Raw genomic sequence first — 13,153 nt, 5'->3', positions numbered from 1 at the left:
GAACTCCTTGGACCTTTGTTCCCTTCATTTTCTTCAAAAGAAACTAGGGAGTATCAGGCAAGTTCATACCACAGTCAGCAGAAATGCTTCTTCAGCCTCTTTATTCACCTCCATGGAATTTAGGAGGTTGCAGACACCTGTTCACTGAAAACTGAACACACTAATTACGTCACATTCATTTCTACAAGTCAGATTTAAGGATGAGGGAATGGTGAGAAAGGGGGGGCGGGAAGTATGGAAGCCTACATTCAGAGCAATAGATTATTTTTTCTGACAACTGTCCAAAAATAATGTGTCTTTAGTTATGTTTTTGGGGTTCAAAGGGTTCAGTTGTATTCAACTTTTCATGACCCATCTGGAGTTTTCTGGGCAGAGATTCTGGAATGCTTTACTCCTCCAGCTCATTTTACAGATAGGGAAACTGAGGCCAACATGGTTAAGTGACTTGCTCAGGGTCACACAGCTAGTAAGTATCTGAGAACAGATATGGACTCATGAAGGAGTACTTCCTAACTCCCAGGCTGGTGCTCTATCTAATGCATCACTAACTAGCTATCAAAGTACACAAGTAAGGTGGGAGGTAGAACTGCTCCTCAATTAATGTAGTCAAAGGAGGTAATCAGGAGATAATAGAGTGTTAATACATTAACAAGGTATTCACACTTTAGGCAGTGGGAAACCTTAGATTGAATTAGTAGGGCAGCTTGCTGTTGGCAGGATACTAGCAGGGGAGGAACTGTGCTTAAAAGATATTCCAGGCTTGGACTAGGACCCTATCACCATTAATTCAGAGAACATACAGTAATAATAAAGATTATTCAGAGTTCAGATATAAGTTGGCTCAATCCTTGTAGTGACTGCCAGAGAGGTACATGGGTGTGAAATTGAATTGCAGGAATTTCTGCCGGCATTATAGTCAACGATACTCAACAGGCAGAGTTAAAACATGACATTTTAAAACTGCTAGCAGGGTATTATCTTACCCTGAACACTTAGGGTGAATGGATTTGATTGATTGATTTAGGTTGTTCAAGTTTTATAGTTTATGCTGTGCTGAAAGCACCACTTAAGGAGATGCTTGTGGGGAATAAGAATAAATCCATATGGTATGAAATCATTGCAATTTGCCATGAATACCATCAACTAATTTATACTTAAGAAGCTGAAGTTACTAGTACAGATGAACCCTGTCACAAACATGTTCTAGCTTCATTCTGTACCTCTTTCCTCTCACCAGCACACCACCCTGCCTTTATTTGTCACATTTTAGCTGACAGAGAGCCAGAAGTAAAAAGCTAAAAATAAGAGCTACCAAGGGGCACTACCATCAAGGGCAATTTTCAGAAGTTAGGGTACTCTAACTTTCGGGTGGGACTTTTAAAAGGGCAGAAATGGTACCCTGTGGCAGACTATCAGATTTCTAGTCTGGTTAATGATGCATCAGGAGGAGATACAGAGAAGAAAGCTGACCACGTTATTATTCCCTGGAGTCAATCTGCTGAGATTGATACCTCAGTACTATCTATAGGTTTTACCTGGGCATCAGTGAGGAATTCAGTACAGTCATTTATGAGAGTGTAATGCTAATGAGTTAAAGATCTTCCCCACTCATTGATGGACCTGACTATTAAAGGAAGCTTGATTAGGGGAGGCCTATATCTTTTCTTAATTTCTAATGAGGCACTGGTTCTCAAGGGTTGTGATGCCTTCTGGCTCTGAAAAGTGCATAAATACTCTGAGGTGATGTTTCACTTTGGGGCTTAATCACTGGAAGTGTTTGTTTGGCCAGAGGAGACTCTGAGTTGCTGCCAAGGAGTCCCCTGGCTTTGAAAGCCCAGATGTTGGTGCTTCTCTCTCTGGTAACTATGTATGTATGATCAGCCAGTTGAATCTGTCTGTTGATCTGTGATGTATGTATTGCTTACAGTCAGACAGTTGGAAGCCCTGTCTCTTGGTTGATCTTTGTTTCTTTGTTCATATTTTCTCTGAAGTTTGAGGTGCTGACTTTTCCCCCTGAACGATACATGTGCTTGATTAAAGCGATTTTTGGCACCTCAAAAATTGCTTTCCCTTTAGAAAAGCAGATCTAAGAATCTGTACAGCAGGCCCTCCTGTGTATGCCAGGGTCCTTGCTGTACAGAGAGTGATGGTGTGAGATGAATGTGGTGGGTGAAAAGATCTCCACTCTCTTTAATCTATAAGAATATGGATGTCCAGAAATTGGGACACTGAGCCAAGAGTTAACCTAAAGCTATTATTATTAATAAGTTTCCAATAAAGCTGTGTGTGTTCAAAGAGTAATACTGAAACCCATCAATATCTAACATCATTCTACAGGTGGAGCTTAAGAGGAAAACCAAATCACCCCTACCCATTTTTTTTAAAGCAAACTACTGATTTTATTGGTATAGGAAATTCCCAGTGAGGAAATTCTTTTTACCAATGCAGATTGGCACCAATTTATATTCATAGAGTTGCTTGGGTCACTGAGATGTTAAATGCCTTGACCAGTGTTATAGCAGCATGGATAAGACACTAGGATTCAGGAAGACCTAGGTATACATCTTTATTAGTTTTGTAACTTTGGGCAAGTCACTTTACTTCTCTTTTTCCTCATCTATAAAATTGGATGGTTGGACTTGATGTTCTTCTAAGGTCTCTTAGTTCTAAATTTAATGTCAGACTTCTAATATGTAGGACTTCAATTTAGAGCTCTTTGACTCCAAAGCTTTCTCTATCCACTATGCCACACTGCTATTCACATCAGATGCCCTTTCGCAACAGATGGTGACAATACACCTTACCTGAGTTCAGAAATTCTATTTAATTAAAAATAGATTTATTGAAAACCTTCTATGTGTTATGCATTGTGTGATGTGCTGAAGGGGATAGTGCTTTTAATTGAATAAAATGTATTAGCTATTTCCCCACCTTTTGCCAATTAAGAAGCTGTAAGGAGACATCAGTTGATGAAATAAAGAAAGATATTTACAATCTGAAAACTGCCTTTTGAGGGAGTGTTTCTTATGATGGGAATCAAAAGTTTAAGGGAGATTTGATAGAATAACAATTGACTTGTCATCTAGAACTTTATTGCGAAGTCACACAAATTTGTGTGTGTATGTTTATTAACATTTGCATGGACTATCCACAAAGCTACCATCATCTATTATTGGCACCTTGATAAGCCTATGATCTCATCAGGGGGAGTACTCCCTCATTCTACATAGAACAGAACCTCTTCACACCTTCTCAACCTGTTGGGTTCTCATTCATATTTTTACATAGGTCCTCCATGTAGGATTCATTCATTTTTTGGATGGGCCAATCTGATGGGCTGAATGTTCAGATACATTATTACTAATAAGGAGGGAAGAAAGGAAACAAGTGCCTATTATGTGTTAGACACTATGCTAAGCACTTTACAAATATTGTCCCATTTGATCCTTATGACAACTTTGGGAGGCAGATGCTACTATTACCCCATTTTACAGTTAAAGAAATGAAGGCAAAGGTTAAGTGCCTTGCCCAAGGTCACACAGCTAGTAAGTGTATGAATCCAGATTTGAACTCAGTTCTTTCTAACCCTAGTGTTCTAACCACTGAGCCACTTCATTACTAATAAACTTTGAAAAAAAAGATGAAGTAGACAGGAAATATGTCTGAAGTAGAAAACAACAGAGAATCAAGTGATAGAAAAACAGCAATTGCAGTGCTATGGACATGATTATTGTTATGATAAATGCTAATGAGCTTAAGGTATATTTTTGAGAACCACAGGCCTGTGAACTCATGGTTCCAATATTTTAAAAAAATGCATTATTCTTTTTCTATCATTTTAGTATCATTTATATAATGTCTATCATTTCCAAAAAGGCAGGTCCTGAGAAGACCAACAAGTATAACATTGGGTTCTTCCTAGTTTCCAATAGAATATAAACTCCTTGAGGATAGAGACTGTTTTCCATTTCTTTATATCTTCAGCCCGACCTCTTTCTTAAGCAAAAGTTTGGTTATATAGGACCTTATACATGGTAGGAGTTTAATAAATATTAGTTATATTGATTTCAAGGGACTCCTGAAGTTCAGGTATGAGAACCAAAGAAATCAATCAACTCATAAATGCAAATAATTTCCACTAATAATCAGTATGTATGATTATACAAATCTATTAATATCAATAATAAATTATAATAATTTCCCCATAATACTTTATAAATTAAAACTGTAGCTTTAGGTGCTTAAAAAGGCATGAAATTTAATTAACAATCCTCATCCCTATTGACCAATGGAGGCAATATAGTGCAGTGGAAAGTGTCAAACTTGTAATCAGCGCTTTGCTTGGTACATGATTTTAAATTCCAGCTTTGCCACTTACTAGCTATGTGACCCAGGACAAGTCACTTTGTTTCTCTTGGCATCAGCTCTTTCATCTGTAAGATGATCCTATGATCTATGACCTTCAACAGTTCAGCAGTCCATCAAAAGATGACAGTAGTTTCAAGGCAGAAAATTGCGCCCTTCAAGCTGCCAGGAGAGCCATCCCAAGGGAGATGTATTCCTCTCATGAGCTCATATTGATTCTACCCCAATGTTTTTATACAAGTATAACCCTGGTATCATGGATTCTCACATGACACAAAAGATTTTAGGATATTTTGGGGCATTTTCTTACATCTCTGACTCATTGCCCCAATCAGAAAATCTCAGGACTTCACTATGTGACACCACTGATTGTCTTATATTACCCCATGTGTTGTCATCAATCCCCTTTGCAAGCACACAGTTCACAAAGCTCAAAGGAGAGGGGGGAAGAGGAGAAGGAAGAAGTTTACTTAATGACTATAGCAAACACATAAAATTCTTAGCCCTGGTTATGGAAAAATATTTGTCATTGGACGTTTAGTTAAGATGGTTATAAAAAAAATCCTAGAGGAGCCCTGCTGTTCTGCAAATGCTCCAACAAAGTTCTAAAAATGGACCAGAAAAAACTATGATAAAGGAACCAAGAAGAAAAGTTTACAGGCTCCTTTCTGCAACCCAGGACTGTAGAAGCTTAGAGATCTTTTGAGCAGAGACAAGCTAAAGGAGACAAAGCCATGGTGCCTGGGTAGCCCAGGGAGGATCCATGGGGAGCCACCAAAGATTTTTTGATGGGTGAAGAGGTGCTAGATATTCGAGCAGAGACAATATGGTGCCATATAGAGGTACCATAGAGGACTAGAGCCAAATCTCACCTCTGTTCCTCACTATGACCTTAAACAAATCACTTAACCTGTTGGATTAAATGTCCTCTGGGGCCTCTTCTAGCCCTAAATCTGTGATCCTGCTTTCAACATTCCTCTAAGTTCCCCAGGCTTTTAAACCTTGGAGTTAGTTGCTTTTGCTGTCCACATCTAACCTGACATGAAGCTTTGGGTAATTTATTTTTTGTTTCTGTTTTTAGACCTGCTTTTTCCATTCCATTCCTGCAGCCCTAGTCTAGATTCTAACCATCCTACATTACTTAAACAGCCTCATAGCCAGCTTCCTGGACCTTACAGAGTGCCCTCCTCATCTTCCTTAAGCATTATTTTGATCATATCCATCTTATTCTTAGAAGCCTCTAATAGCTCCCGATTGCCTCTTGAATCAAATTAAAACTCTAATAATCAGCTTCAAGATTCTCCACCAATTAGTTGCCCTCACCCCTCCCCTAACTGACAGGAGATTTTACTGATGGTTTTAATGGAAATCTTCTTTCCTTTATTCCTCCCTAGCTCAGATCTGGGAATGTAAAGTATGTAAAATTGATCTTCACTGTCCCCTAATGGTGAGAATTTCAGGCTTAATGGCAGGCCAGGAGACTAGTTAGAGGTAGGGGGACCTCCTTCAAAACACACCTGCCTACACCTGTTCTGCCTATGTACAAGGCCAGTCTTAGTTCTAGAGGAATTCTCTTAAAGATGTTAATTTCAGCAAAAGAATCAAGGCATATGCCCTTTTAAGTAATACCCCTTAAAGGACCTTTTTGTTTATACTTTTCTCAATTTGAAGAATTTATTTAAAATACGTACCATTTAAGGTGATAAAGTGAATTTTATTTTCAATAATAAATTAATATTATTTTCACAAACATTCTAAATAAAGCTGCTACGAACTAATGGGTCATTTAACAATTTAAGGCTAAGTTTAAGGCTGTGGCTTATACTTGCTAATTTAAACTCATAAAAATAGTTCACATGGACATAGTGTTTGAAGGCTTTCCAAGTGCTTTATGTGTAATATCTCATTTGACTATCATAATAAGCCCATGAGATAAGTGCAAGTACGATTGATGAAGACGAGACTGAAAAAGATGAATTAACTTGCCCAGAGTCACCTAAGTCAGTAAATATCTGAGGGAGGATTATAATTTATACCTGGGAAATGAGCAAATGCCACAAATCCAGAACTCTATTATATTCACTAGCCATAGAAAATAGATAAAGGGATATTTAGACTACATTTTTGTTCTGGATGTCTTTCTAAAACCATCCGTCCCAGTTATTGGGCTTGATCCAATACTTTGTAATTTCCAGATCAACAGCAATGGCTTATCTCAGCCACCACTGTTATTGATACCTCATTAGCATCTTAGTTCTACTTCTTTTTAAAGAGGGCACCACTCCCTTGGGAATATTTAAGTTTTGAGAAACTATTTTCTTTGTAGCTGAGGAGAAAGGAAAAACTGAAGAGTTTGGATTGGTTTTGAGGTTGGATGAGATTGAAAGTTGAAAACTCCTGATAGACTTAGCCCTTCGCAGCAATGCAAGGACCTAAAACATTCCCAAGGGATATAGAGTGCCATCCACATCCAGAGAAAGAACTGTGGAATCAGAACTCAGAATGAAGCAGACTATTTTCTCTTGTGTTGTTTTGGTTTGGTTTTTTTCAGGGTTTCTACCATTCGTTTCAATTTTTCTATGCAATATGACTAATATGAGGATGTGTTTAATAAAAATGTATGTGTAGAACCCATATAAGATTGCATGCTGTCTTGGGGAGGGAGTGGAAAGGAGGGGGAGAAAATTTAAAACTTATGGAAGTGATTGTTGAAAACTGAAAACATAAATTTTTAAAAAATTTTGAAAAACAGAACATTGAAAACTCCTGGTGGAAAAGCTAAAGGGAACTGCTTAGATTAGTTGAAGACATGGCTCATAATTATTAATTTGATTTTTTCAACAAGCATTTATTAAGTGCTACTTTGTGCTAGGTACTGTCCTAGGTACCATAGATACAAAGACAGAACAAACAACCCAGGCCCTGCATTCAAGAAGTTTATATTCTAAGATATGAAGAAAATTAGAGGTAAAGTAATGCAAACTATCCTTACTCACATACCCACCAGAATAAAACCAACAGCTACAGTGTAAGGCAATGAAAGTAAATGTGCTTATATGCCTGAAATAGTTAAGAGTTTTGTGAGTTCCTACATTTGGTAGGATTTCCTCTTTAAGGAACAAATGATCAATATAGTATAGAACTTTTACTTAAAGGCCTACCCCTAGAGCAGGTGTAGAGAACCAGTCTCAGTACTATTAAGGGGAGTAACTACCCAGGAGTATGCTGGCAAATATTTAACAATCAGCTCACCAAAAAAGGGGCACCATTTACTTTTAAGTTTAATCAGCACAATCAACATTTTCTCCATCACTTTCTTAAATGGAGAATAATCAACAAAACAATAAATCATGCCCAGATTTATGGGATCTGCCAATGTTCAAGGTGTAGATGTAAATTAAATGAGTTCTTGAGAACCTGTATGAGTCAGTTTCAACCCAGCACTGTAACTAATTCTTTTGAGGATGACAACCTCCTAAGTCTTTTCTATTGGGCCATTTGTTCCTGATAATGGAACTTTTAGTCCCTGACTAAGTACTTTGGATATAGGCCGTTATTGATATGAGAGGCATAAGGAAACTTCATAGATCTAGCTTTGGCCTGATGGGAGCAAATACTGGTACAACTTGAGATGGTCATGGCAAAGACTACTGAAGAGTGTTTCCCTGAAGTTAGGTCTGAGATATTTATTACAAGGACATGCCCTTTGCAGACTCAAGTGGGAAACCATGACAAGCTTCTCATCCTGGGCATCATCTGGTACCTCTTGTACTGAGTCCTCAGTTTTTAATAGCTAATGTTATATTACTTCCAAATCACCTAGAGGTCAAAGTGCAAGGTCTCTTACTACGTTTAGCCCTTTCCCCTTTGGATTCCATGCCGACACCACTATCCTTACTACAGTATCAGACAGAGCTTCCTGACGAATGCAGGGAGTCTGACACGTGTTTGATATCACTGAAGCTCTTTTCTTCTACAGCTATGCAATGAATTTTTAACTAAGAGCTAACCTGTGCCTGGCCTGTATTCCATTCCCTTACCAAAACAAAGAACTTGATCTGATAGGAATTCCTGGAAACAAATCTGCAAATAAATCACCTTTCTAACTTTTCTGAGGGGATTCAGGTACTCTCTTTGAAAAAGAAAAATGGGATGGGGAGTTGCTCTACCTGTATCAGAACTATAGACCCTCAGCACTATGAAAGTTAGAGGCTAGTTACTTTTCCCTCTAATACTTGGCAGCTAAGCAGCAGAGAAGTCTTCAGCCTGGAGTCTGGAAGACCTAAGTTTGAATCCAATTTAGAAACTTGACTAGTTCTTGTGACCTTGGGCAAATCATTCAACCTCTCTCAGCCTCAATAACCTCATATGTAAAAGGAGGATAATGATATTATTTACTTCACAGGATTGTTGTAAGGATCAAATGATATAATATATGTTAAGTGCTTAGTAAAACTCAAAGAATCATATGAATATTAACCATTATTACCTTTCTGCTTTCCACCCTCATACTAACCCTATTGCCCTTCCTCTGTTCTTTTCCTCTGAATCATCCTATCTCTTCTCCAAGAACTAGATTTCCATTGGTTTAACTTTTCCACAGAAACTTCTGCCTCACCTAGCCTTGGACTAGGATCTCATCTTCTGCTACATGGCACAATACTATTGGCAGTATTTCTCCTCATAAAGCACACTGCCTAGAAGTCATCTCTCCTCAGCAGTACCCAAAACACTTGCTTTCACCTCTCCTCTAGGATTTACCACATATACCAGGTAAGTTATTTAGCCTCATAGTTTCTCTGGCAACTCTTTCAAACTCTTTAGTTGCAGAACAGTTACTGATCTGCCCTGGTAGAAAGTGTCTCCTCCCTCAAAACTCCTTAGACTGGTGGAATCATAGGTCTGGACAAAAACAAAATCAGCAGAAAGAAACTAGACTGCTAGGTAGATCAAAGACACACCATAGAGGTGATTGTTTTGGATTTTAGTAAAGCATTTGACAAATTCCTCAGGCTATTCCTGTAGACAAGATGCAGAGAGAGACTAATAGTATGGTTAGAGAGAATGGTCCCCACAGCTGCCAAGGTGAAATTGCTAGATATCACTTTGGTGTCTGATCATGCTATTCTGCTGCTTGAAGAACTCCAGAACTTCTTGATTTACCTCTAGGATCAAATATAAACAACTTTTTAAAATTTAATTTTTAATGTTTTTGGATTTAAATCGTTTATGATCTAGCTCCATTTCAGACCTAGTATCTATTATTCCTTTATGTCCTCTTTATTGTTCATTCATTTCAGTCATGCACAACTCTTGGTGACTCCATTTGGGGTTCTCTTGGCAAAGATACTAAAGCAATTTGCAATGTCGTTCTCCAGCTCATTTTACAGATGAGGAAACTGAGGCCAACAAGGTTAAGTAACTCACTCAGGGTCACACAGATAGTAAGCGTCTAAGGCCAGATTTGAATTCAGGAAGATGAGACTTCCTGACCCCAGACCTGGCACTCCATCCACTGCACCACCTCATTGTCCTCTATGGTTTGTCAAGACTGGCTGACTTGTTGTTCCCCATACATAATATTCCATCTCCTGTCTCTGTGCCTTTGTACAGACCATCTGCAGTGCCTGGAATGCATTCCCTTCTCATCTCCCCATCTTAGAATTCCCTTTCAAACTCAGCTCCTAAATGAGGCCTCTGACTAGTGCCCCTGCCCCATCCCTTGAAATTACCTTTCATTTATTTCATGTTGGTTTTGTATATCACAACAGAACTGCTGGGGTATGGGAGGATTGGGAGTGTGCTGGATAGTCCTCTCCCACTGAGGGCACCCAAGCTCTGGTGGGTACCAGGTTCAGTTTGGGGACATCCTGGGAGAGATAGAGAGAGAGACAGGCAGACAGACAGACAGACACAAAGAAACAGAAACACAAAGAGAGAGATGCAGAGACAGAGAGACACACAGAGAGATAAAAATCCCCACATCTTTTGTTCTTTTTGATTCTAGTCCAAAGCCCCAAGAAAAATCTTTTAAATCTTAGATTTGACTCATGTCTAACATCTCCCCAAAAGGGTGTAGAAAAGTTACTTAATATACAATGTATATCTAGTACAGGACAACAATTTATATCCTCCACAGAAAAGAAATTCTTAAACAAAGATTCCTAAGCACATGCCGTCAAAGAAAAACTCAAAACATTAACATATAATTCCATTCTTACTTTTCCAATAGACTGATACTTAAAGCAGGGAAAAAAATTAACTCTTTTGAGCCACTGCTAAAATAGCTATTTCACCTTTATGGCAGCTTTGCTTTGTCCAGACAACTTCTTTAAGAACCATGTTTTCTGTCAAGTCAGGCCAGGAATTGAGCTCATCCTCCAGTGGGTGATCATCTTTTCCAAGAAGGGTATAGTTGCAGGAAATTCTTCCTGCTTCCAATTAGCTCTGACTGAGGGATCCAGGAACTCCTGACCACTCGAACTCATGAAGTTACCTCTAAGGCTAGAAACATCCATCTCAGTATTGCCCAGGATTTCTAGCATCTATGCTCAGGTGGAAAAAAGGAAAAAAAAAAAAAGGTGTTGAGATTCAGACTTTAGGCTCATCTAAGTGAGCACATGCTCTATCTTCCACATACAATCAGCTACTATATAAGAACTGGAAATCGAGAAGATGCCTAACAATTGGGGAAGGCTGAACAAACTATGCTACGTGTTTCCGATGGAATATTATTGTGCTATAAGAAATTACAAGCAAAATGATTTCTGAAAAATCTGGAAAGATTTACATAAACTGATGCAAAATGAATTAAGCAGAACTAGGACATTGTACAGAATAACAGCAATAATGTACAATGAAGAACTGAATGACTTAGCTATTCTCAGCAATACAGTGATCTAAGACAATCCCAAAGGATTCATGATGAAGCCTACAGAGAAAGAACCGGTACTGTCTGAATGCAGACTGAAGCATGCTATTTTTCTTCCTTCCTTCCTTCCTTCCTTCCTTCCTTCCTTCCTTCCTTCCTTCCTTCCTTCCTTCCTTCCTTCCTTTTCCTTCCTTCTTTCTTATTCTTATTTGAGTCTTCCTCTACAAAATGACTAATATAAAAATGTTTTACATGATTGTACATAGACAAACTATATTGAATTGTTACTGTCTCAGGAAAGGAGGGAAGAAGGGATAGAATTTGGAACTTAGAACTTTTAAAAAAAATTGTTTAAAAATTGTTTTAGCATGTAATTTAATGTAATAAAACATTATAATTTTTCTAAAGGCTACAAACCCCCCCACCCCACCCCAATCAGCCACCACAGGTGTCTGGGGTAATTGGCACCTCATTTCCCTCAAGGGAAATCCAAGAGAGGGCCTTACAGAGTCTCTTTCATGCTCAGTAGATGAGAAGAGAGAGAAAGGATGGAAAATGTCTTCCACTTTAAAGTTTACTGAATGGGCAGCCATGGGTAGTCTTTCCTACTCAGGAGTCAATCCTTTTTTGATGCATCTCCTTCCCCTGTGCTACTTCCAAGGGGACCAAAGGATTTCTGCATTGTCTCAGATTACCAAATCCCAAAAGCACAGCACATGTGGCTGTGATGTGCCAGAAGGTGTAGGTACCAGAGAGCTCATCTCCACCAATGGACCATACTCTAGCCAGAGCACATGGGGATTGTGTTTCATGACTACCTCCCATTAAATATTTATATGAATATTTGTTGTTTTTCCAAATAGAGTATAAACTCCTTGAGGGCAAGGATTGTTTCATTTGTGTCTTTAGATTCCCAGTGCCTAACATAATGGCTAGCATTGCAATTATGTAAAACATTTCCATATTAGTCATTTTGTACAAGAAGACTCGAATAAAAATAAAAATGAAAGGAAGTAAAAAATAGCATAGTAGACACTAAATGCTCAGTGTTAATGAATGCAATATATTTGCCTTATCTCTTAACCTAATTTATAAGATCCTTGACAATGCAACCTATGTCTTGTTTGTATCTAATATTTCTTACCGTGTCTGGTGCATCAATTTGTGCATTAGTGGAACAACATGTTAGGCTCTTTCTTAACCCTGAAGCGTCTTCAAACTTTCTAAGATTGCATGTTGATAAGCAGGGGTTGACCTACATTGGTAGAGAAGTTTCATTATCAGGAGTTCCCCAACCTATTGAAATCACAGGTCTTCTCCTCCAGTTCATCCCCCTCTATATGTACAGAAGCTATGTGAAATAATGGATAGAATATTAGAAACAATTGCTTTTTACATGGATGGTTTTCCCATCTCAGTTTGATTCCTTTGTGAAGGTAAACGAGGCCATCTTGTGTCTCCATTCTTAAATAGCCTTAAGTTACTGAATGTTGCCTCAGACAAATGAGACCTGTGAAAGACCTAGCTTATAAAGGCCAAGCTCTACCACTGCATCTTGGGCCATCTTCAGTCATCTTGACCTACAGTCTTGCCACTGGACTCAGATGACTGGAGGAGAGAATGAGACTGATGGCTTTGCACAGCCCTGCCTCACTCAAATCCAATTCACTTGCAAGTCAAAACATAACCCTCCGGATGTTGGTCCTCTTTGAGAATGACAACAACAAGAATACTGAACCTTAAATTGTGATGACCTAGATCCAAATCCTATCTCCATCACTTACTAATTGTGTGATCATGGGAAAGTCACTTAACCTCATTAAGCCTCCGATTCCTCTTATGTGACGAGATGAATAATACCTGTATTACTCACCCACTCATAGTTGTTGCGAGGCTGAAATGAGATAATGTACATAA

Source organism: Notamacropus eugenii, chromosome 2 (genome assembly GCF_028372415.1).
Source record: "Notamacropus eugenii isolate mMacEug1 chromosome 2, mMacEug1.pri_v2, whole genome shotgun sequence".
Classification (NCBI taxonomy): Eukaryota; Metazoa; Chordata; class Mammalia; order Diprotodontia; family Macropodidae; genus Notamacropus; species Notamacropus eugenii.
Note: the sequence above shows the minus strand (reverse complement) of the source record.